The sequence below is a fragment of the Ranitomeya imitator genome, chromosome 9 (assembly GCF_032444005.1).
Source record: "Ranitomeya imitator isolate aRanImi1 chromosome 9, aRanImi1.pri, whole genome shotgun sequence".
NCBI lineage: Eukaryota > Metazoa > Chordata > Amphibia > Anura > Dendrobatidae > Ranitomeya > Ranitomeya imitator.
The window spans coordinates 87645635-87669288 of NC_091290.1; positions in this window are offsets into that span (position 1 = coordinate 87645635).

Sequence of the window (23654 nt, forward strand, 5' to 3'; positions counted from 1 at the left end):
CTTCTTTTTCCTGAACATTTTGCTGCCAAATAAATTGGTCCTGATTGCATCGATTGGGGGGTAGTACGGCTGTTGTTCGTTCGGAGCGCCGTAAGTCAGAAGGAGTAGTTGAGTCATCTTGGTGGTCGAGTCAGGCTGCATAGGTGAGGGTGGTAGCGTGTCCGTCTCCACTGGGTCAGACTCCTCGAGAACTTCAGGTACTTGTTCCTCCTGTAGATCTTCAGGTGGCTGTTCAGGACTTTTTTCCTCTTCACAATCTACTACAACTGGTGAAGGTACTTCAGGAGCATCTTGTTCCTCTTCCCCTTGATCAGGATCCTTTGACAGACAGGGACGAAGCATATTCGGTGAACTATACAAGTTCTCTTCCCCTTCAGGATGAATTTTGTAAAAGAGTCCTTCAGAGCTGATTCGCTGTTTCACCTGATACGGGTTTCTCTCCCACCGGTTCTGAATTTGTCCCAGGTACATTTTCTCGTACTATGGTAGTACGCTGTCCCCAGCTTGGAGATCTGTCCCCCACAGCGGAGTTTTTTCTGCATGCTCTAATTCCTGGAATCTGGTCCGCACTAGGCGATGCAAAGTCTGTAAACGATGACGATGTTCTCAAACCCAGGTGGACACCCCCATCCGTGGGTATTCCTCCTTTGGATCCAGCTCAGTGATCTCTTTCCTTGAATTACCAAATTGCAAGGTAGACTGAGTTGTTGTACACCCATACTAACTCAGCTATGAACTTGGGCCATCGGGCCTTCCAGTCTTCTTCCAGTGTTCTCAGAATTTAAATTAGGGTGCAGTTGAACCGTTCACAGGCTCCATTTTCCTACGCATGATACGGCGTGGTGCGAGACTTCTCGACCTGGTACAGATAGTGTAACTCTTCCATCACTTACCCCAGAAAACAGGCCCCCCTGGTCAGAATGAATTCGCTTTGGGCAGCCGTGTACTTTAATGAAATTCTTACAGATGGCATGCAAAGCGGATGCAGAAGTCTGATCACGTGTTGGGGTCACGACAGCGAACCTCGTGAAGTGGTCTGTCTTTACCAAACAATGCTCGTATCCTTGATGAGCTTGCCCAATACTCAGGTAGTCGATCATTAGCACCTCCAGAGGGGCCGAAGTCACGATGGTTTGTGTAGGAGATCTCTGCTCGTGTGGTTTCACCAACTCACAACTCCTGCATAGCCTACAGGTCTCTTCCACTATGGCCTTCAATTGGGGATGATATATTAATCACTGTAACCACTGAAAGGTTTTCTCTTGGCCAAAGTGTGCTCCCCTTTTATGTGCTTCTGTGGCCACCTTAGATAACAGCGTCTCCGGAATTACCACCTGCAAGGTGACACCTAGTTCCTGTGGTCACCTTCTCTCTCCCATCCTGCATCTGTGCCAATACAGCCCCAAGTCCATGCAAGCTTCCGTCAGTGTGCAGAATGAACGGTTGAGAAAAGTCCACATAAGCCAACACAGGTGCCTTCTGTCAATGCCTTCTTCAGATCTTGAAACTCCTTTTCCTGCCTTTCTCCCCATCGAACAGTCTGCTTCTTGGTGTCTGAGGGTACTCCCTTTAACAGTTCTAGCAGGGGATTCACTATGCGGGTAAAATTCTTCACAAAGCGCAGATAATACCCAGTCAGCCCCACGAATGCTCAGACGTCTTTCACAGTCATTGGGGTAGGCCAATCCTGTACTGCAGCAATTTTCTCCCAGGATGGTTTCACTCCTTCAGCAGAAACTACGTAACCCAGGTATTCTATTTCAGTGTGAAACAGATGACATTTCTGGGGCTTTACTTTTAGACCATGCCTTTGCAGGGGACCCAACACCTGTACCAGTATTTGTAGATGGTCCTCAAATGAATAGACTATGATGTCGTCTAAATAGAGAAGCGTGGCTTCAAAGTTTAAGGCTATGTGCACACGTTGCGGATTAGGCTTAGGAATTTCTGGTGCGGATTCTGCCTCTCCTAGCAGAAAACTCACCTGCGGATTTGTTGCGTTTTTTGTGCGGTTACGCAGCGGTTTTTTTTGCGCTTTTACTGCGGTTTTCTTGCGGATTTGCTGCGTTTTTTACCCCTGCGGTTTTCTATAATGGAATGGGTACAAAATCGCTGCAGATACACAAAAAAGTGACATGCTACTTTTTTTTAAACCGCAGCGTTTCCGCAGCGGATTTTCCGCAAAGTGTGCACAGCATTTTTTTCTCATTGATTTACATTGTACTGTAAATCAATTGCGGATCTGCAGCGTTTCTGCACCTCAAAAAACGCTGCGGATCCGCAGAGAATCCGCAATGTGTGCACATACCCTAAATCACCTAAACACCTCTCCATCAACCGCTGAAATGTTCCAGGGGCCATTAGGTGCCATTAGGGATAGGCAGACACACTCCCCTTGAGAAAGCACATCCGCGAAACGCGCATTGGGGCGTTCTGTGGCATCACAGACAGAGGCTTACAGCAACTTGGGTAATATCGATTTATGAATTATTGCTCCAGTTGTTCTTTTTTTTTTCTCTGACCTGGTGGAGCTTTACTATGATAATTTATCTGTCACAGCCTGAATTTTGGTCTGTTTACTATATGTATGGACTTGATTCCCTATGTTTTTCTATTCCTCCTACATGTCTCGTGGTACACACGGTTCATGCTATCTTTATATTTGTATGTTGATATCTCTAATAAAGATTGATGTTTTTTCATTCATTACTTCTTTAAGTGGTGTTTTTTTGGATAATTTTTTTTATCCTTTTTTGATGTCACATGTTCCAGGGGGGGTTGGCTAAACCAAACGACATCCGGTTGAATTAATACAGTCCCATAGGAAGTATAAAGGCTGTCTTTGGCTGGTCTTGTTCTGACATCGGTACTTGCCAGTAGCCGTTGGCTAGATCTAATGATGAAAAGAATTTAGCATTTCTTAGCGCAGACAAGGATTCTTCAATCCTGGGTAACGGACAGGAGTCTGGCACGGTGCAGGCATTGAGTTTACGATAGTCTATACAGAAACGCCGAGTTCAATCCTTCTTTCGCACCAGCACAATGGGGGCGGCCTGTTATGATTAGGCAACTCAGTACCACAGTGAACATAGAGGTCAGAGCACATACAGTGATCTGACAATAATCCAAAAACATAGAACGAGCTCTGAGACGTGGGAACTCTGACCGCAATCCCTAATCCTATCCAACAACACTAGAGGCAGCCGTGGATTGCGCCTAACGCTACCTATGCAACTCGGCACAGCCTGAGAAACTAGCTAGCCTGAAGATAGAAAATAAGCCTACCTTGCCTCAGAGAAATACCCCAAAGGAAAAGGCAGCCCCCCACATATAATGACTGTGAGTAAGATGAAAAGACAAACGTAGAGATGAAATAGATTTAGCAAAGTGAGGCCCGAATTTCTGAACAGAGCGAGGATAGGAAAGGTAACTTTGCGGTCAACACAAAACCCTAAAAACCACGCAAAGGGGGCAAAAAGACCCTCCGTACCGAACTAACGGCACGGAGGTACACCCTCTGCGTCCCAGAGCTTCCAGCAAACAAATAGATAAGCTGGACAGAAGAAAAGCAAACAAAATAGCAAAGGAAAACTTAGCTATGCAGAGCAGCAGGCCACAGGAACGATCCAGGAGGAAAACAAGTCCAATACTGGAACACTGACCGGAAGCCAGGATCAAAGCACTAGGTGGAGTTAAGTAGAGCAGCACCTAACGACCTCACCACATCACCTGAGGGAGGAAACTCAGAAGCCGCAGTACCACTTCCCTCCACCAACGGAAGCTTACAGAGAGAATCAGCCGAAGTACCACTTGTGACCACAGGAGGGAGCTCTGCCACAGAATTCACAACAGTACCCCCCCCCTTGAGGAGGGGTCACCGAACCCTCACCAGAGCCCCCAGGCTGACCAGGATGAGCCACATGAAAGGCACGAACAAGATCGGGAGCATGGACATCAGAGGCAAAGACCCAGGAATTATCTTCCTGAGCATAACCCTTCCACTTAACCAGATACTGGAGTTTCCGTCTTGAAACACGAGAATCCAAAATCTTCTCCACAATATACTCCAACTCCCCCTCCACCAAAACCGGGGCAGGAGGGTCAACAGAAGGAACCATAGGTGCCACGTGTCTCCGCAACAATGACCTATGGAATACGATATGTATGGAAAAAGAATCTGGAAGGGTCAGACGAAAAGACACAGGATTAAGAACCTCAGAAATCCTATACGGACCAATGAAACGAGGTTTAAACTTAGGAGAGGAAACCTTCATAGGAATATGACGAGAAGATAACCAAACCAGATCCCCAACACGAAGTCGGGGACCCACACAGCGTCTGCGATTAGCAAAACGTTGAGCCTTCTCCTGGGACAAGGTCAAATTGTCCACTACCTGAGTCCAAATCTGCTGCAACCTGTCCACCACAGTATCCACACCAGGACAGTCTGAAGACTCAACCTGTCCTGACGAGAAACGAGGATGGAACCCAGAGTTGCAGAAAAATGGCGAAACCAAGGTAGCCGAGCTAGCCCGATTATTAAGGGGAACTCAGCCAAAGGCAAAAAGGACACCCAGTCATCCTGATCAGCAGAAACAAAACATCTCAGATATGTTTCCAAGGTCTGATTGGTTCGTTCGGTCTGGCCATTAGTCTGAGGATGGAAAGCCGAGGAAAAAGACAAGTCAATGCCCATCCTACCACAAAAGGCTCGCCAAAACCTCGAAACAAACTGGGAACCTCTGTCAGAAACGATATTCTCTGGAATGCCATGTAAACGAACCACATGCTGGAAGAACAATGGCACCAAATCAGAGGAGGAAGGCAATTTAGACAAGGGTACCAAATGGACCATCTTAGAAAAGCGATCACAGACCACCCAAATGACTGACATCTTTTGAGAAACGGGAAGATCTGAAATAAAATCCATAGAGATATGTGTCCAAGGCCTCTTCGGGACTGGCAAGGGCAAAAGCAACCCACTGGCACGAGAACAACAGGGCTTAGCCCGAGCGCAAATCCCACAGGACTGCACAAAAGTACGCACATCCCGCGACAGAGATGGCCACCAAAAGGATCTAGCCACTAACTCTCTGGTACCAAAGATTCCAGGATGACCAGCCAAGACCGAACAATGAACCTCAGAGATAACTTTATTCGTCCACCTATCAGGGACAAACAGTTTCTCCGCTGGACAACGATCAGGTTTATTAGCCTGAAATTTTTGCAGCACTCGCCGCAAATCAGGGGAGATGGCAGACACAATTACTCCCTCTTTGAGGATACCCGCCGGCTCAGATACACCCGGAGAGTCGGGCACAAAACTCCTAGACAGAGCATCCGCCTTCACATTTTTAGAGCCCGGAAGGTATGAGATCACAAAGTCAAAACGGGCAAAAAACAACGACCAACGAGCTTGTCTAGGATTCAACCGCTTTGCGGACTCGAGATAAGTCAAGTTCTTATGATCAGTCAAGACCACCACGCGATGCTTGGCTCCTTCAAGCCAATGACGCCACTCCTCGAATGCCCACTTCATGGCCAGCAACTCTCGGTTGCCCACATCATAATTTCGCTCAGCAGGCGAAAACTTCCTGGAAAAGAAGGCGCACGGTTTCATCACTGAGCAATCAGAACCTCTCTGCGACAAAACAGCCCCTGCTCCAATCTCAGAAGCATCAACATCGACCTGGAACGGAAGCGAAACATCTGGTTGACACAACACAGGGGCAGAAGAAAAACGACGCTTCAACTCTTGAAAAGCTTCCACAGCAGCAGAAGACCAATTGACCACATCAGCACCCTTGGTCAAATCGGTCAATGGTTTAGCAATACTAGAAAAATTGCAGATGAAGCGACGATAAAAATTAGCAAAGCCCAGGAACTTTTGCAGACTTTTCAGAGATGTCGGCTGAGTCCAATCATGGATGGCTTGGACCTTAACAGGATCCATCTCGATAGTAGAAGGGGAAAAGATGAACCCCAAAAATGAAACCTTCTGCACACCAAAGAGACACTTTGATCCCTTCACAAACAAAGAATTAGCACGCAGGACCTGAAAAACCGTTCTGACCTGCTTCACATGAGACTCCCAATCATCCGAGAAGATCAAAATGTGATCCAAGTACACAATCAGGAATTTATCCAGGTACTCTCGGAAGATGTCATGCATAAAGGACTGAAACACTGATGGAGCATTGGCAAGTCCGAATGGCATTACTAGATACTCAAAATGACCCTCGGGCGTATTAAATGCAGTTTTCCATTCATCGCCTCGCTTAATTCGCACAAGATTATACGCACCACGAAGATCTATCTTGGTGAACCAACTAGCCCCCTTAATCCGAGCAAACAAATCAGATAACAATGGCAAGGGGTACTGACATTTAACCGTGATCTTATTTAGAAGGCGGTAATCTATACAAGGTCTCAGCGAACCATCCTTCTTGGCTACAAAAAAGAACCCTGCTCCTAATGGCGACGATGACGGGCGAATATGCCCCTTCTCCAGGGACTCCTTCACATAACTGCGCATAGCGGCGTGCTCAGGCACAGATAAATTAAACAATCGTCCTTTTGGGAACTTACTACCAGGAATCAAATTGATAGCACAATCACAATCCCTATGCGGAGGTAGGGCATCGGACTTGGGCTCATCAAATACATCCCGGTAATCAGACAAGAACTCTGGAACCTCAGAAGGGGTGGATGACGAAATTGACAGAAATGGAACATCACCATGTACTCCCTGACAACCCCAGCTGGACACCGACATGGATTTCCAATCTAATACTGGATTATGGACTTGTAGCCATGGCAACCCCAACACGACCACATCATGCAGATTATGCAACACCAGAAAGCGAATAACCTCCTGATGTGCAGGAGCCATGCACATGGTCAGCTGGGTCCAGTACTGAGGCTTATTCTTGGCCAAAGGCGTAGCATCAATTCCTCTCAATGGAATAGGATACTGCAAGGGCTCCAAGAAAAACCCAAAATGCTTAACATACTCCAAGTCCATCAAATTCAGGGCAGCGCCTGAATCCACAAACGCCATGACAGAATACGATGATAAAGAGCAGATCAAGGTAACGGACAGAAGAAATTTTGACTGTACTGTACCAATGGTGGCAGACCTAGCGAACCGCTTAGTGCGCTTAGGACAATCAGAGATAGCATGAGTGGAATCACCACAGTAGAAACACAGCCCATTCAGACGTCTGTGTTCTTGCCGTTCAACTCTGGTCAAAGTCCTATCGCACTGCATAGGCTCAGGTTTAAGCTCAGGTAATACCGCCAAATGGTGCACAGATTTACGCTCACGCAAGCGTCGACCAATCTGAATGGCCAAAGACATAGACTCATTCAAACCAGCAGGCATAGGAAATCCCACCATGACATCCTTAAGGGCTTCAGAGAGACCCTTTCTGAACATAGCTGCCAGCGCAGATTCATTCCATTGAGTGAGCACGGACCACTTTCTAAATTTCTGACAATATAACTCTATCTCATCCTGACCCTGACAAAGAGCCAGCAAATTTTTTTCTGCCTGATCCACAGAATTAGGCTCATCGTACAGCAATCCGAGCGCCAGGAAAAACGCATCGATATTACTTAATGCAGGATCTCCTGGCGCAAGAGAAAATGCCCAGTCCTGAGGGTCGCCACGCAAAAAAGAAATAATGATCAAAACCTGTTGAACTGGATCACCAGAGGAGCGAGGTTTCAAGGCCAGAAATAGTTTACAATTATTTTTGAAACTCAGAAACTTAGTTCTATCACCAAAAAAACAAATCTGGAATAGGAATTCTTGGTTCTAACATAGATTTCTGATCAATAGTGTCCTGAATCTTTTGTACTCTTGCCGAGAGCTGATCCACACATGAAGACAGACCTTTAATGTCCATCGCTACACCTGTGTACTGAACCACCCAAATGTCTAGGGGAAAAAAAGGCAAAACACAGTGCAGAGAAAAAAAAATGGTCTCAGAACTTCTTTTTTCCCTCTATTGAGAATCATTAGTACTTGGGCTTCCTGTACTGTTATGATTAGGCAACTCAGTACCACAGTGAACATAGAGGTCAGAGCACATACAGTGATCTGACAATAATCCAAAAACATAGAACGAGCTCTGAGACGTGGGAACTCTGTTGACCGCAATCCCTAATCCTATCCAACAACACTAGAGGCAGCCGTGGATTGCGCCTAACGCTACCTATGCAACTCGGCACAGCCTGAGAAACTAGCTAGCCTGAAGATAGAAAATAAGCCTACCTTGCCTCAGAGAAATACCCCAAAGGAAAAGGCAGCCCCCCACATATAATGACTGTGAGTAAGATGAAAAGACAAACGTAGAGATGAAATAGATTTAGCAAAGTGAGGCCCGAATTTCTGAACAGAGCGAGGATAGGAAAGGTAACTTTGCGGTCAACACAAAACCCTAAAAACCACGCAAAGGGGGCAAAAAGACCCTCCGTACCGAACTAACGGCACGGAGGTACACCCTCTGCGTCCCAGAGCTTCCAGCAAACAAATAGATAAGCTGGACAGAAGAAAAGCAAACAAAATAGCAAAGGAAAACTTAGCTATGCAGAGCAGCAGGCCACAGGAACGATCCAGGAGGAAAACAAGTCCAATACTGGAACATTGACAGGAAGCCAGGATCAAAGCACTGGGTGGAGTTAAGTAGAGCAGCACCTAACGACTTCACCACATCACCTGAGGGAGGAAACTCAGAAGCCGCAGTACCACTTCCCTCCACCAACGGAAGCTTACAGAGAGAATCAGCCGAAGTACCACTTGTGACCACAGGAGGGAGCTCTGCCACAGAATTCACAACAGCGTCCGACGGACTTTGACTCTCCCTTATTACACCCTTCTACAGCATCTGAGTTAGCATACCTTTCACCTCTTGATATAGTTGTGACGGAATTTGTCGAAACCACTCTCTTAAGGGTGCGGCATTTCCAGTCAATATCTCGTGTGTGATTGCCGTAGTGCAGCTGAAATCGTCCTCATGGCGTGCGAACATGTCCCGATATCGCCCCAGTAAAGCTTCCATCTGCTGGATCTGTAGCAAAGTAAGGTCTGTCAGCTCAGCCTGCATCTGCTCCAAGATACAACGCCCTTCTCGGATATGCTGGGGTTCCGGTGTCAGATGTACCCACAGCCACAGTCCAAGGAGCTCCCTGCTTCACAGTCAACTGCACGGCCTGAGGTGGTATCACTTCTGGCATGCCCCTAATTTGATCCACTTCACTTCTGGGAGATAGCATGATGTTACTTTCTCCCAAAATGACACAGCGTACGGATACCATCCCATCATGTACAATGGCTAACGTTCACACCACAAGGAGTACTGGGGGTAGTTGTTCCATAGTAGCTGGTTCTGGATCTCAACTGTTATGACCTGGTGGTCAGGACAACAATGGACCTGGTGGTTAAGAGCACACGGAATGACCTGATAGTTACTGATAATAAAGGACGAGCTCTGGGACGTGGGAACTCTGCTGACCGCAATCTATAATCCTATCAAACACACTAGAAATAGCCGTGGATTGCTCCTAACGCTCCCTATGCAACTCGGCACAGCCTAAGGAACTAGCTAGCCCTGAAGATAGAAAAATAAAGCCTACCTTGCCTCAGAGAAATTCCCCAAAGGAACAGGCAGCCCCCCACATATAATGACTGTGAGTAAAGATGAAAATACAAACACAGAGATGAAATAGATTTAGCAAAGTGAGGCCCGACTTACTGAACAGACTGAGGATAGGAAAGGTTGCTTTGCGGTCAGCACAAAAACCTACAAAAAGACCACGCAGAGGGCGCAAAAAGACCCTCCGCACCGACACACGGTGCAGAGGCGCTCCCTCTGCGTCCCATAGCTTCCAGCAAGCAAGACAACAATAAAAATAGCAAGCTGGACAGAAAAATAGCAAACCAAAGAAAATACAAGCAGGAACTTAGCTTCTGCTGGGAAGACAAGTCACAAGAACGATCCAGGAGTGAACTAGACCAATACTGGAACATTGACAGGTGGCATGGAGCAAAGATCTAAGCGGAGTTAAATAGAGCAGCCAGCTAACGAATTAACCTCGTCACCTGTGGAAGGAAACTCAGAAACACCCACCAGAGGAAGTCCATGGACAGAACCAGCCGAAGTACCATTCATGACCACAGGAGGGAGCCCGACAACAGAATTCACAACAGTACCCCCCCCTTGAGGAGGGGTCACCGAACCCTCACCAGAGCCCCCAGGGCGACCAGGATGAGCCAAATGAAAGGCACGAACCAGATCGGCAGCATGAACATCAGAGGCAAAAACCCAGGAATTATCTTCCTGACCATAACCCTTCCACTTGACCAGGTACTGGAGTTTCCGTCTCGAAATACGAGAATCCAAAATCTTCTCCACCACATACTCCAACTCCCCCTCAACCAACACCGGGGCAGGAGGATCAACGGATGGAACCACAGGCGCCACGTATCTCCGCAATAACGACCTAGGGAACACATTATGGATGGCAAAAGAAGCAGGAAGGGCCAAACGAAATGACACAGGATTGATAACCTCAGAAATCTTATACGGACCAATGAAACGAGGCTTAAACTTAGGAGAGGAAACCTTCATAGGAACATAACGAGACGACAACCAAACCAAATCCCCAACATGAAGTCGGGGACCCACACAGCGCCGGCGGTTAGCGAAACGTTGAGCCTTCTCCTGGGACAATGTCAAATTGTCCACCACATGAGTCCAAATCTGCTGCAACCTATCCACCACAGTATCTACACCAGGACAGTCCGAAGACTCAACCTGCCCTGAAGAGAAACGAGGATGGAAACCAGAATTGCAGAAAAACGGCGAAACCAAAGTAGCCGAGCTGGCCCGATTATTAAGGGCGAATTCAGCCAACGGCAAAAAGGACACCCAATCATCCTGATCAGCAGAAACAAAGCATCTCAGATATGTTTCCAAAGTTTGATTAGTTCGTTCGGTTTGGCCATTTGTCTGAGGATGAAAAGCCGAGGAAAAAGACAAATCAATGCCCATCCTAGCACAAAAGGATCGCCAAAACCTCGAAACAAACTGGGAACCTCTGTCAGAAACGATGTTCTCCGGGATACCATGTAAACGAACCACATGCTGGAAAAATAATGGCACCAAATCAGAGGAGGAAGGCAATTTAGACAAAGGTACCAAATGGACCATCTTAGAAAAGCGATCACAAACCACCCAAATGACCGACATCTTTTGAGAGACGGGGAGATCCGAAATAAAATCCATAGAAATATGCGTCCAGGGCCTCTTCGGCGGGGCAAGGGCAAAAGCAACCCACTGGCACGAGAACAGCAGGGCTTAGCCCGAGCACAAGTCCCACAGGACTGCACAAAAGAACGCACAGCCCGTGACAAAGACGGCCACCAAAAGGATCTGGCCACCAAATCTCTGGTACCAAAGATTCCAGGATGCCCAGCCAACACTGAACAATGAATCTCAGAGATAACTCTACTAGTCCATCTATCAGGGACAAACAGTTTCTCCGCTGGGCAACGGTCAGGTCTATCAGCCTGAAATTTTTGCAGCACCCGCCGCAAATCAGGGGAGATGGCAGACAAAATTACCCCCTCTTTGAGAATACCCGCCGGCTCAGGAACACCCGGAGAGTCAGGCACAAAACTCCTTGACAGGGCATCAGCCTTCACATTCTTAGAGCCCGGAAGGTACGATACCACAAAATCAAAACGGGAGAAAAATAACGACCATCGAGCCTGTCTCGGATTCAACCGTTTGGCAGACTCAAGATAAGTCAAATTCTTGTGATCTGTCAAGACCACCACGCGATGCTTGGCTCCTTCAAGCCAATGACGCCACTCCTCGAATGCCCACTTCATGGCCAACAACTCTCGATTACCAACATCATAATTACGCTCAGCAGGCGAAAACTTTCTAGAAAAGAAAGCACATGGCTTCATCACCGAGCCATCAGAACTTCTTTGCGACAAAACAGACCCTGCTCCAATCTCAGAAGCATCAACCTCAACCTGAAGCGGGAGCGAAACATCTGGCTGGCACAACACAGGGGCAGAAGAAAAACGACGCTTCAACTCCTGAAAAGCCTCTACAGCTGCAGAAGACCAATTGACCACATCAGCACCCTTCTTGGTCAAAGCAGTCAACGGTTTAACAACACTAGAAAAATTAGCGATGAAGCGCCGATAAAAATTAGCAAAGCCCAGGAACTTTTGCAGGCTCTTCACAGATGTCGGCTGAGTCCAATCGTAAATGGCCTGGACTTTAACAGGGTCCATCTCGATAGTAGAAGGGGAAAAAATGAACCCCAAAAATGAAACCTTCTGAACTCCAAAGAGACACTTTGACCCCTTCACAAACAAGGAATTCGCACGACGGACCTGGAACACCATTCTGACCTGCTTCACATGAGACTCCCAATCATCCGAAAAGACCAAAATATCATCCAAATACACAATCAGGAATTTATCCAGGTACTCTCGGAAGATATCATGCATAAAGGACTGGAATACTGATGGAGCATTGGAAAGCCCGAATGGCATAACCAGGTACTCAAAATGGCCCTCGGGCGTATTAAATGCTGTTTTCCATTCATCGCCTTGTTTAATACGCACAAGATTATACGCCCCTCAAAGATCTATCTTGGTGAACCAACTAGCCCCTTTAATACGAGCAAACAAATCAGACAGCAACGGCAAAGGATACTGAAATTTGACAGTAATTTTATTAAGAAGGCGGTAATCAATACAAGGTCTCAAAGAACCATCCTTCTTGGCCACAAAAAAGAACCCTGCTCCTAACGGTGATGACGACGGGCGAATATGGTCTTTCTCCAAGGATTCCTTTATATAACTCCGCATAGCGGCGTGTTCTGGCACAGATAAATTGAACAATCGGCCCTTAGGAAACTTACTACCAGGAATCAAATTAATTGCACAATCGCAATCCCTATGAGGAGGTAGGGTACTGGCTTTGGGCTCATCAAATACATCCCGATAATCCGACAAAACCTCTGGAACCTCAGAAGGAGTGGAAGACGAAATAGACAAAAATGGAACATCACCATGTACCCCATGGCAACCCCAACTGGACACAGACATAGATTTCCAGTGCAATACTGGATTATCAACCTGTAGCTATGGCAACCCCAAAACAACCACATCATGCAGATTATGCAACACCAGAAAGCGGATATCCTCCTGATGTGCAGGAGCCATGCACATGGTCAATTGGGTCCAGTACTGAGGCTTATTCTTGGCCAAAGGCGTAGCATCAATTCCTCTCAATGGAATAGAATACTGCAAGGGCTCCAAGAAAAAACCACAGCGCCTAGCAAACTCCAAGTCCATCAAATTCAGGGCAGCGCCTGAATCCACAAATGCCATAACAGAATAGGATGACAAAGAGCAAATCAGAGTAACGGACAATAGAAATTTAGACTGTACCGTACCAATGGTGGCAGACCTAGCGAACCGCTTAGTGTGCTTAGGACAATCGGAGATAACATGAGTGGAATCACCACAGTAAAAACATAGCCCATTCCGACGTCTGTGTTCTTGCCGTTCAGCTCTGGTCAAAGTCCTATCACATTGCATAGGCTCAGGCCCATGCTCAGATAGTACCGCCAAATGGTGCACAGCTTTACGCTCACGCAAGCATCGATCGATCTGAATGGCCAAAGACATAGACTCATTCAGACCAGCAGTCATGGGAAATCCCACCATGACATCCTTAAGGGCTTCAGAGAGACCCTTTCTGAAGATTGCTGCCAGGGCACATTCATTCCACTGAGTGAGCACAGACCACTTTCTAAACTTCTGACAATATATCTCCGCTTCATCCTGACCCTGACACAGAGCCAGCAAGATTTTCTCTGCCTGATCCACTGAATTAGGTTCATCATAAAGCAATCCAAGCGCCAGGAAAAACGCATCAACATCACGCAATGCCGGATCTCCTGGCGCAAGGGAAAATGCCCAGTCTTGAGGGTCACCACGTAACAAAGAAATAATGATCTTTACTTGTTGAACAGGGTCACCTGAGGAGCGAGGTTTCAAGGCAAGAAACAATTTACAATTATTTTTGAAATTCAAGAACTTAGATCTATCACCAAAAAGCAAATCAGGAATTGGAATCCTAGGCTCTGACATCGGATTCTGAACCACAAAATCTTGAATGTTTTGTACCCTTGTAGTGAGATTATCCATCCAAGAGGACAGACCTTGAATGTCCATGTTTACACCTGTGTCCTGAACCACCCAGAGGTAAAGGGGAAAAGAGAGACAAAACACACTGCAAAGGAAAAAAAATGGTCTCAGAACTTCTCTTATCCCTCTATTGAGATGCATTATTACTTTGGGCCACCTGTACTGTTATGACCTGGTGGTCAGGACAACAATGGACCTGGTGGTTAAGAGCACACGGAATGACCTGATAGTTACTGATAATAAAGGACGAGCTCTGGGACGTGGGAACTCTGCTGACCGCAATCCCTAATCCTATCAAACACACTAGAAATAGCCGTGGATTGCTCCTAACGCTCCCTATGCAACTCGGCACAGCCTAAGGAACTAGCTAGCCCTGAAGATAGAAAAATAAAGCCTACCTTGCCTCAGAGAAATTCCCCAAAGGAACAGGCAGCCCCCCACATATAATGACTGTGAGTAAAGATGAAAATACAAGCACAGAGATGAAATAGATTTAGCAAAGTGAGGCCCGACTTACTGAACAGACTGAGGATAGGAAAGGTTACTTTGCGGTCAGCACAAAAACCTACAAAAAGACCACGCAGAGGGCGCAAAAAGACCCTCCGCACCGACTCACGGTGCGGAGGCGCTCCCTCTGCGTCCCAGAGCTTCCAGCAAGCAAGACAACAATAAAAATAGCAAGCTGGACAGAAAAATAGCAAACCAAAGAAAATACAAGCAGGAACTTAGCTTCTGCTGGGAAGACAGGTCACAAGAACGATCCAGGAGTGAACTAGACCAATACTGGAACATTGACAGGTGGCATGGAGCAAAGATCTAAGCGGAGTTAAATAGTGCAGCCAGCTAACGAATTAACCTCGTCACCTGTGGAAGGAAACTCAGAAACACCCACCTGAGGAAGTCCATGGACAGAACCAGCCGAAGTACCATTCATGACCACAGGAGGGAGCCCGACAACAGAATTCACAACACTCAACCCCTTCTAGAGGGGGGTACAAGCCCATACAGGCAGGGTAAGCATGGTCTGTCCTGGTGGCAAATGAGTTTAGCAGAGGCTGGGACAATCACTTTTCCCAACGTTTCTCTGCCACTGGAGGATTCCTGAGCTTGAGCCACGCAGATTAACTGCTGGAACACTCTTCTTTGGGGCGTGTGCGGGCTCCACTGCTTCAAGGTTACAGCTGAGGGCTCATTGAAGAGGAGACTCCCGAACTCCTTCAGCACGTTCATTCCCAGGGTGACTGCATGTCTGTTCTCCAATCATCAACACACTACTCCCTTCTGACCCAGATCTTTGCCACAAATGGTTATTTGCATCCAGACCACCCCTGCGACCGGGATGGGCAAGTGATTGGCAGCTGTCAATTTTATCACTGGGCCCCACTCAGGACGCATTGCTTCAGGGAAGTGTTGCCAAAAGTAAGTTTCAGGCATCATAAGCATCTGCGAGCCAGTATCCACCAGACAACGTACTGCTCGGCTGTCCAGGTCAGCCCAGACAAGAGAGCACGTAAAGACAAGATTTGTGGGACTTCTATTTCTCCTTCGTGACTGTTCAGGCTTCGGGCGGCGTCCGCCAGGCTCGGAGCCCTCTAGTTTAATGGACGACGTTGAAGGGGCTTTCCCCATCATGGGCGCTCCCAAGCCAATTAGACAATTTCTCCACACAGGTGAGGGGTCTTTCTCGACGGAACATACTTGCTTCATGATGGGGTTCAGGGCCATCTCTGCCCCCTGGCGGATTCGAAGTTCCTACTGATTTCTTCTTTGCATCAGCCAGTTCTCCTTGAATATCCTGGATTTCCTTCCACAATTCCTCCACCCATTGTAGTTCGGTGATCATGTTTACAGATACCTCTCCGCTCTGGACCTTCCCTACCGGGATTGTCACCCCCTGCTTTTGTTCGCGTGTCCGTGTTTCGCTTCCTATCTCAGAAAAACTCATGCGAGGATTTAACAGCAACCGCTCCCACAAAGCCCGTTTCATCAGCACGTCCCGCAAACGTGTCACCAACTGATCTCGCAACAATATGTCAGTCGGGCCTATGCTGTCTTTTCTAATGATAACAGTATGGATCTCATGGAGGGCGTTCATGTACGGAGTCAGAGTCTCTCCTGGCCTTTGCATGCGGCTAAATAACCACATACTTAACTCCCCTACTTCTGTGGGGTCCCCATGAGTCTTCTTCAAAATTTGTATCACCTGGTTAAAGGTGTCTCGTTCCCTGGGGGGTTGTAACATGACTGAGTCTCTGGCTTCTCCATCTAGAGCCATCCTGGCCATATCGGCTTCTAATGCAGGGGTCATGGGGTGCATCCTCATTATCCCCCTCATGAGCTCAGTCCAACTTCATAGCATGGTATTATTCCCCGTAAACTTGGGGAGATTATTAAACATTGCCCCCAGAGAGATACTGGACCTAGGGCTCACCCCAACTGCTTGGTCTGCCGCCTCCATGTTGTTAGGCTGCATCCTGCCGAGTGTAGAATTGCAGGAAACGCGGGATGCAGTGACAAGCAGGAGGCAGAGCAAGAGTTAAAAGGGTTTATTACAGGGGAACTCCACGCAGGGAGATAAAGGGTTATGAGGGAAGTATAACTGAATATGGTATCGGGATAAGAACAAATGTTTATGAAACAGGTAAACTTATCAGTCTGATGGTTTATGGGCTGTGGAAGCTTGAGATTCTATGGTGGCTTCGCAAGTTACATGTGAAGTCTCTGGTCTGATTCTGAAGGAAGTTGATGCACTGTCTCATGATGGAAGCGGCGTATCCTGGCTCTCCTAGATGAGGTCGTGCATCAACGGGGCAACGTACGTGCTGAAAAGTAATCTGAGGTTCCGCTGGAGTGTGTCTCAGTTGAGTAGCATAGGCGGGGGTGAAACTACCTAGCTATGTATGATTCACCTGGTCAGACTTAAGGTACCTTCACACTCAGCGACGCTGCAGCGATACCGACAACGATGTTTGGTCCCTGGAGAGCTGTCACACAGACAGCTCTCCAGCGACCAACGATCCCGAGGTCCCCGGGTAACCAGGGTAAACATCGGGTTACTAAGCGCAGGGCCGCGCTTAGTAACCCGATGTTTACCCTGGTTACCAGCATAAAAGTAAAAAAAACAAACACTACATACTTACCTACCGCTGTCTGTCCCCGGCGCTCTGCTTCTCTGCACTCCTCCTGCACTGGCTGTGAGCACAGCGGCCGGAAAACAGAGCGGTGACGTCACCACTATGCTTTCCGGCTAACCGACGCTCACAGCCAGTGCAGGAGGAGTGCAGAGAAGCAGAGCGCCGGGGACAGACAGCGGTAGGTAAGTATGTAGTGTTTTTTTTTTTTACTTTTACGCTGGTAACCAGGGTAAACATCGGGTTACTAAGCGTGGCCCTGCGCTTAGTAACCCGATGTTTACCCTGGTTACCAGTGAAGACATCGCTGATCCAGCGATGTCTGCAGGGAGTTCAGCGACGAAATAAAGTTCTGGACTTTCCTCAGCGACCAACGATCTCCCAGCAGGGGCCTGATCGTTGGTCGCTGTCACACAGAACGATTTCCTTAACGATATCGTTGCTACGTCATAAAAAGCAACGATATCGTTAACGATATCGTTATGTGTGAAGGTACCTTAAGGCCACGTGCTTGCGGCAGTCAGTGCAACAGTACGGAACAGATTCTCACTCACAGGGGTCAGCGGGCATACAGATATACGTTCCTCACAGTCAGTGTGCGCACTGGCTGAGAAGCTGCAGCGTGGGCCTGTACTTTCGCATCGCTCCACAGAGAGCGAATCAACCTTCTCCTGCTGTGCACTGTCTTCCCGCCAAGTGCGTTGCTTTCCCGCTCACCATCCCTTTTATCCCTGACACACCCCCTACAGTCGAATTCAAAGGTTTGTCTGGGTCAGATCTTTCCCTCCAGCAACAATGGTGACAGCCCCAATAGTCCTGGAACCGACACAAGCGAGGTATCACTGGCCCGGTCCATCTTCCTACAGACACACTCTCTATAATGAAGCAGATGGAAACATTTTGAATACAGTTTATCTTTTCTGGTGGTATCCATCTTTTTAGGTGTTCACAGATCTATGATAGTCTACACTTGTGTCTACACTCAGATGATGGGACACCATGAAACAGAGACCAGAGAGAGTACAAAGTAACTATTTGCCTCATAAGTGAGCGTTTCCAGCACCAATAACTATTCAATCACTTCCCCTCTAGGTTTGGTGACCCAATAAATCAGTTCTTCATTTAAAGTGAAATATGGAAAGCTGTTGTCGGCCCCAAGTTCTTGAGCAATCCTCTTTATCACAGTCACAAAGTCAAACACATTTTTCAAAGTAAGATACTGCATTTGGGCAGTCCCAAAATGCCCCCATAAATCCCCAGCTCGGGAATCTCAGCCTCACTGGTCACTGTCTCATCCTCATCACCAGCAAAAACACAGTAGGAACTCATCTGCCTCCGACTGCAATGAGGAATCTTCTTGGGTGGACCGGCTCCTGTCTGCATTAATGGGCACCCTTGCCTTTTCCCTCAAGTCCCAGAACAAGCTAAAGTCCAGCCCACTAATCACTGGGTTTAGAAAGTCTTTGACTACCCCAACCTCATGAGACTTAGTACCACATTCGTTTTTATCTTTAGTTTGGTGTCAATGTGGATACAGCAGACGCCCGTGTGTTTTCCTGAAATAAACTGGTGGGGAAGTGTGGCCCTTATCAGGGTCATCAAACTTCCGGAGTCAAAAAGTCCTGACACAAGCACCTCATTTATTGTCATGGGACATGTTTGCAGCCCCTAACCGATCTGATAGTCCACACTGCAGGCAGGATAGGCATAGTGTGAGCAGCGCCTCCCTAGCCTGCAGTCCATCTCTTCGAACGACAAGGGACAACTATGTCCCGGACCGCGACATCTTCAGCAGAGCAAGTCTTTTCCCGTAGCCTTTGACAACCCCTCAGTGACCCCTTGGGATCTAGGACTCCCCGCAGTGGTGACTCTACTTCCCCTCTTTTGAGGCTCAGGCTCTCGCTGGGTGCCCCAGTATGGGGATGCACCACCCCTGGCATTCTTAGAGACCTCTCGACCACCTGGTATCGTTCCTCTAGGCCCATCAGTTTGTCTGCATTCCAGGGATTTCTCAAGGCAACCCAAGTCTGCATTGGCCTAGGAAGGGAGTGAATGAATCTGTCCATGACAACCCGCTCGACCATCTGGGCTGTAGTGGAGGGTATCGGCTGCAACCATTTTTGCTCAAGATGCAGTAAATCAAACATTTGGGATCTAGGTGGTTTGTCCCCATAATACGCCCAATGGTGAACCTTTTGTGCTCTGACAGACACTTGTTGTGAATTCTGTGGCAGAGCTCCCTCCTGTGGTCACAAGTGGTACTTCGGCTGATTCTCTCTGTAAGCTTCCGTTGGTGGAGGGAAGTGGTACTGCGGCTTCTGAGTTTCCTCCCTCAGGTGATGTGGTGAAGTCGTTAGGTGCTGCTCTACTTAACTCCACCCAGTGCTTTGATCCTGGCTTCCTGTCAATGTTCCAGTATTGGACTTGTTTTCCTCCTGGATCGTTCCTGTGGCCTGCTGCTCTGCATAGCTATGTTTTCCTTTGCTATTTTGTTTGCTTTTCTTCTGTCCAGCTTATCTATTTGTTTGCTGGAAGCTCTGGGACGCAGAGGGTGTACCTCCGTGCCGTTAGTTCGGTACGGAGGGTCTTTTTGCCCCCTTTGCGTGGTTTTTAGGGTTTTGTGTTGACCGCAAAGTTACCTTTCCTATCCTCGCTCTGTTCAGAAATTAGGGCCTCACTTTGCTAAATCTATTTCATCTCTACGTTTGTCTTTTCATCTTACTCACAGTCATTATATGTGGGGGGCTGCCTTTTCCTTTGGGGTATTTCTCTGAGGCAAGGTAGGCTTATTTTCTATCTTCAGGCTAGCTAGTTTCTCAGGCTGTGCCGAGTTGCATAGGTAGCGTTAGGCGCAATCCACGGCTGCCTCTAGTGTTGTTGGATAGGATTAGGGATTGCGGTCAACAGAGTTCCCACGTCTCAGAGCTCGTTCTATGTTTTTGGATTATTGTCAGATCACTGTATGTGCTCTGACCTCTATGTTCACTGTGGTACTGAGTTGCCTAATCATAACAGTACAGGAAGCCCAAGTACTAATGATTCTCAATAGAGGGAAAAAAGAAGTTCTGAGACCATTTTTTTTTCTCTGCACTGTGTTTTGCCTTTTTTTCCCCTAGACATTTGGGTGGTTCAGTACACAGGTGTAGCGATGGACATTAAAGGTCTGTCTTCATGTGTGGATCAGCTCTCGGCAAGAGTACAAAAGATTCAGGACACTATTGATCAGAAATCTATGTTAGAACCAAGAATTCCTATTCCAGATTTGTTTTTTGGTGATAGAACTAAGTTTCTGAGTTTCAAAAATAATTGTAAACTATTTCTGGCCTTGAAACCTAGCTCCTCTGGTGATCCAGTTCAACAGGTTTTGATCATTATTTCTTTTTTGCGTGGCGACCCTCAGGACTGGGCATTTTCTCTTGCGCCAGGAGATCCTGCATTAAGTAATATCGATGCGTTTTTCCTGGCGCTCGGATTGCTGTACGATGAGCCTAGTTCTGTGGATCAGGCAGAAAAAAATTTGCTGGCTCTTTGTCAGGGTCAGGATGAGATAGAGTTATATTGTCAGAAATTTAGAAAGTGGTCCGTGCTCACTCAATGGAATGAATCTGCGCTGGCAGCTATGTTCAGAAAGGGTCTCTCTGAAGCCCTTAAGGATGTCATGGTGGGATTTCCTATGCCTGCTGGTTTGAATGAGTCTATGTCTTTGACCATTCAGATTGGTCGACGCTTGCATGAGCGTAAATCTGTGCACCATTTGGCGGTATTACCTGAGCTTAAACCTGAGCCTATGCAGTGCGATAGGACTTTGACCAGCGTTGAACGGCAAGAACACAGACGTCTGAATGGGCTGTGTTTCTACTGTGGTGATTCCACTCATGCTATCTCTGATTGTCCTAAGCGCACTAAGCGGTTCGCTAGGTTTGCCACCATTGGTACAGTACAGTCAAAATTTCTTCTGTCCGTTACCTTGATCTGCTCTTTGTCATCGTATTCTGTCATGGCATTTGTGGATTCAGGCGCTGCCCTGAATTTGATGGACTTGGAGTATGCTAAGCATTGTGGGTTTTTCTTGGAGCCCTTGCAGTGTCCTATTCCATTGAGAGGAATTGATGCTACGCCTTTGGCCAAGAATAAGCTTCAGTACTGGACCCAGCTGACCATGTGCATGGCTCCTGCACATCAGGAGGTTATTCGCTTTCTGGTGTTGCATAATCTGCATGATGTGGTCGTGTTGGGGTTGCCATGGCTACAAGTCCATAATCCAGTATTAGATTGGAAATCCATGTCGGTGTCCAGCTGGGGTTGTCAGGGGTACATGGTGATGTTCCATTTCTGTCAATTTCGTCATCCACCCCTTCTGAGGTTCCAGAGTTCTTGTCTGATTACCGGGATGTATTTGATGAGCCCAAGTCCGATGCCCTACCTCCGCATAGGGATTGTGATTGTGCTATCAATTTGATTCCTGGTAGTAAGTTCCCAAAAGGACGATTGTTTAATTTATCTGTGCCTGAGCACGCCGCTATGCGCAGTTATGTGAAGGAGTCCCTGGAGAAGGGGCATATTCGCCCATCATCGTCGCCATTAGGAGCAGGGTTCTTTTTTGTAGCCAAGAAGGATGGTTCGCTGAGACCTTGTATAGATTACCGCCTTCTAAATAAGATCACGGTTAAATGTCAGTACCCCTTGCCGTTGTTATCTGATTTGTTTGCTCGGATTAAGGGGGCTAGTTGGTTCACCAAGATAGATCTTCGTGGTGCGTATAATCTTGTGCGAATTAAGCGAGGCGATGAATGGAAAACTGCATTTAATACGCCCGAGGGTCATTTTGAGTATCTAGTAATGCCATTCGGACTTGCCAATGCTCCATCAGTGTTTCAGTCCTTTATGCATGACATCTTCCGAGAGTACCTGGATAAATTCCTGATTGTGTACTTGGATCACATTTTGATCTTCTCGGATGATTGGGAGTCTCATGTGAAGCAGGTCAGAACGGTTTTTCAGGTCCTGCGTGCTAATTCTTTGTTTGTGAAGGGATCAAAGTGTCTCTTTGGTGTGCAGAAGGTTTCATTTTTGGGGTTCATCTATTCCCCTTCTACTATCGAGATGGATCCTGTTAAGGTCCAAGCCATCCATGATTGGACTCAGCCGACATCTCTGAAAAGTCTGCAAAAGTTCCTGGGCTTTGCTAATTTTTATCGTCGCTTCATCTGCAATTTTTCTAGTATTGCTAAACCATTGACCGATTTGACCAAGAAGGGTGCTGATGTGGTCAATTGGTCTTCTGCTGCTGTGGAAGCTTTTCAAGAGTTGAAGCGTCGTTTTTCTTCTGCCCCTGTGTTGGGTCAACCAGATGTTTCGCTTCCGTTCCAGGTCGAGGTTGATGTTTCTGAGATTGGAGCAGGGGCTGTTTTGTCGCAGAGAGGTTCTGATTGCTCAGTGATGAAACTGTGCGCCTTCTTTTCCAGGAAGTTTTCGCCTGCTGAGCGAAATTATGATGTGGGCAACCGAGAGTTGCTGGCCATGAAGTGGGCATTCGAGGAGTGACGTCATTGGCTTGAAGGAGCTAAGCATCGCGTGGTGGTCTTGACTGATCATAAGAACTTGACTTATCTCGAATCCGCCAAGCGGTTGAATCCTAGACAAGCTCGTTGGTCGTTGTTTTTTGCCCGTTTTGACTTTGTGATTTCATACCTTCCGGGCTCTAAAAATGTGAAGGCGGATGCTCTGTCTAGGAGTTTTGTGCCCGACTCTCCGGGTGTATCTGAGCCGGCGGGTATCCTCAAAGAGGGAGTAATTGTGTCTGCCATCTCCCCTGATTTGCGGCGAGTGCTGCAAAAATTTCAGGCTAATAAACCTGATCGTTGTCCAGCGGAGAAACTGTTTGTCCCTGATAGGTGGACGAATAAAGTTATCTCTGAGGTTCATTGTTCGGTCTTGGCTGGTCATCCTGGAATCTTTGGTACCAGAGAGTTAGTGGCTAGATCCTTTTGGTGGCCATCTCTGTCGCGGGATGTGCGTACTTTTGTGCAGTCCTGTGGGATTTGTGCTCGGGCTAAGCCCTGCTGTTCTCGTGCCAGTGGGTTGCTTTTGCCCTTGCCAGTCCCTAAGAGGCCTTGGACACATATCTCTATGGATTTTATTTCAGATCTTCCCGTTTCTCAAAAGATGTCAGTCATTTGGGTGGTCTGTAATCGCTTTTCTAAGATGGTCCATTTGGTACCCTTGTCTAAATTGCCTTCCTCCTCTGATTTGGTGCCATTGTTCTTCCAGCATGTGGT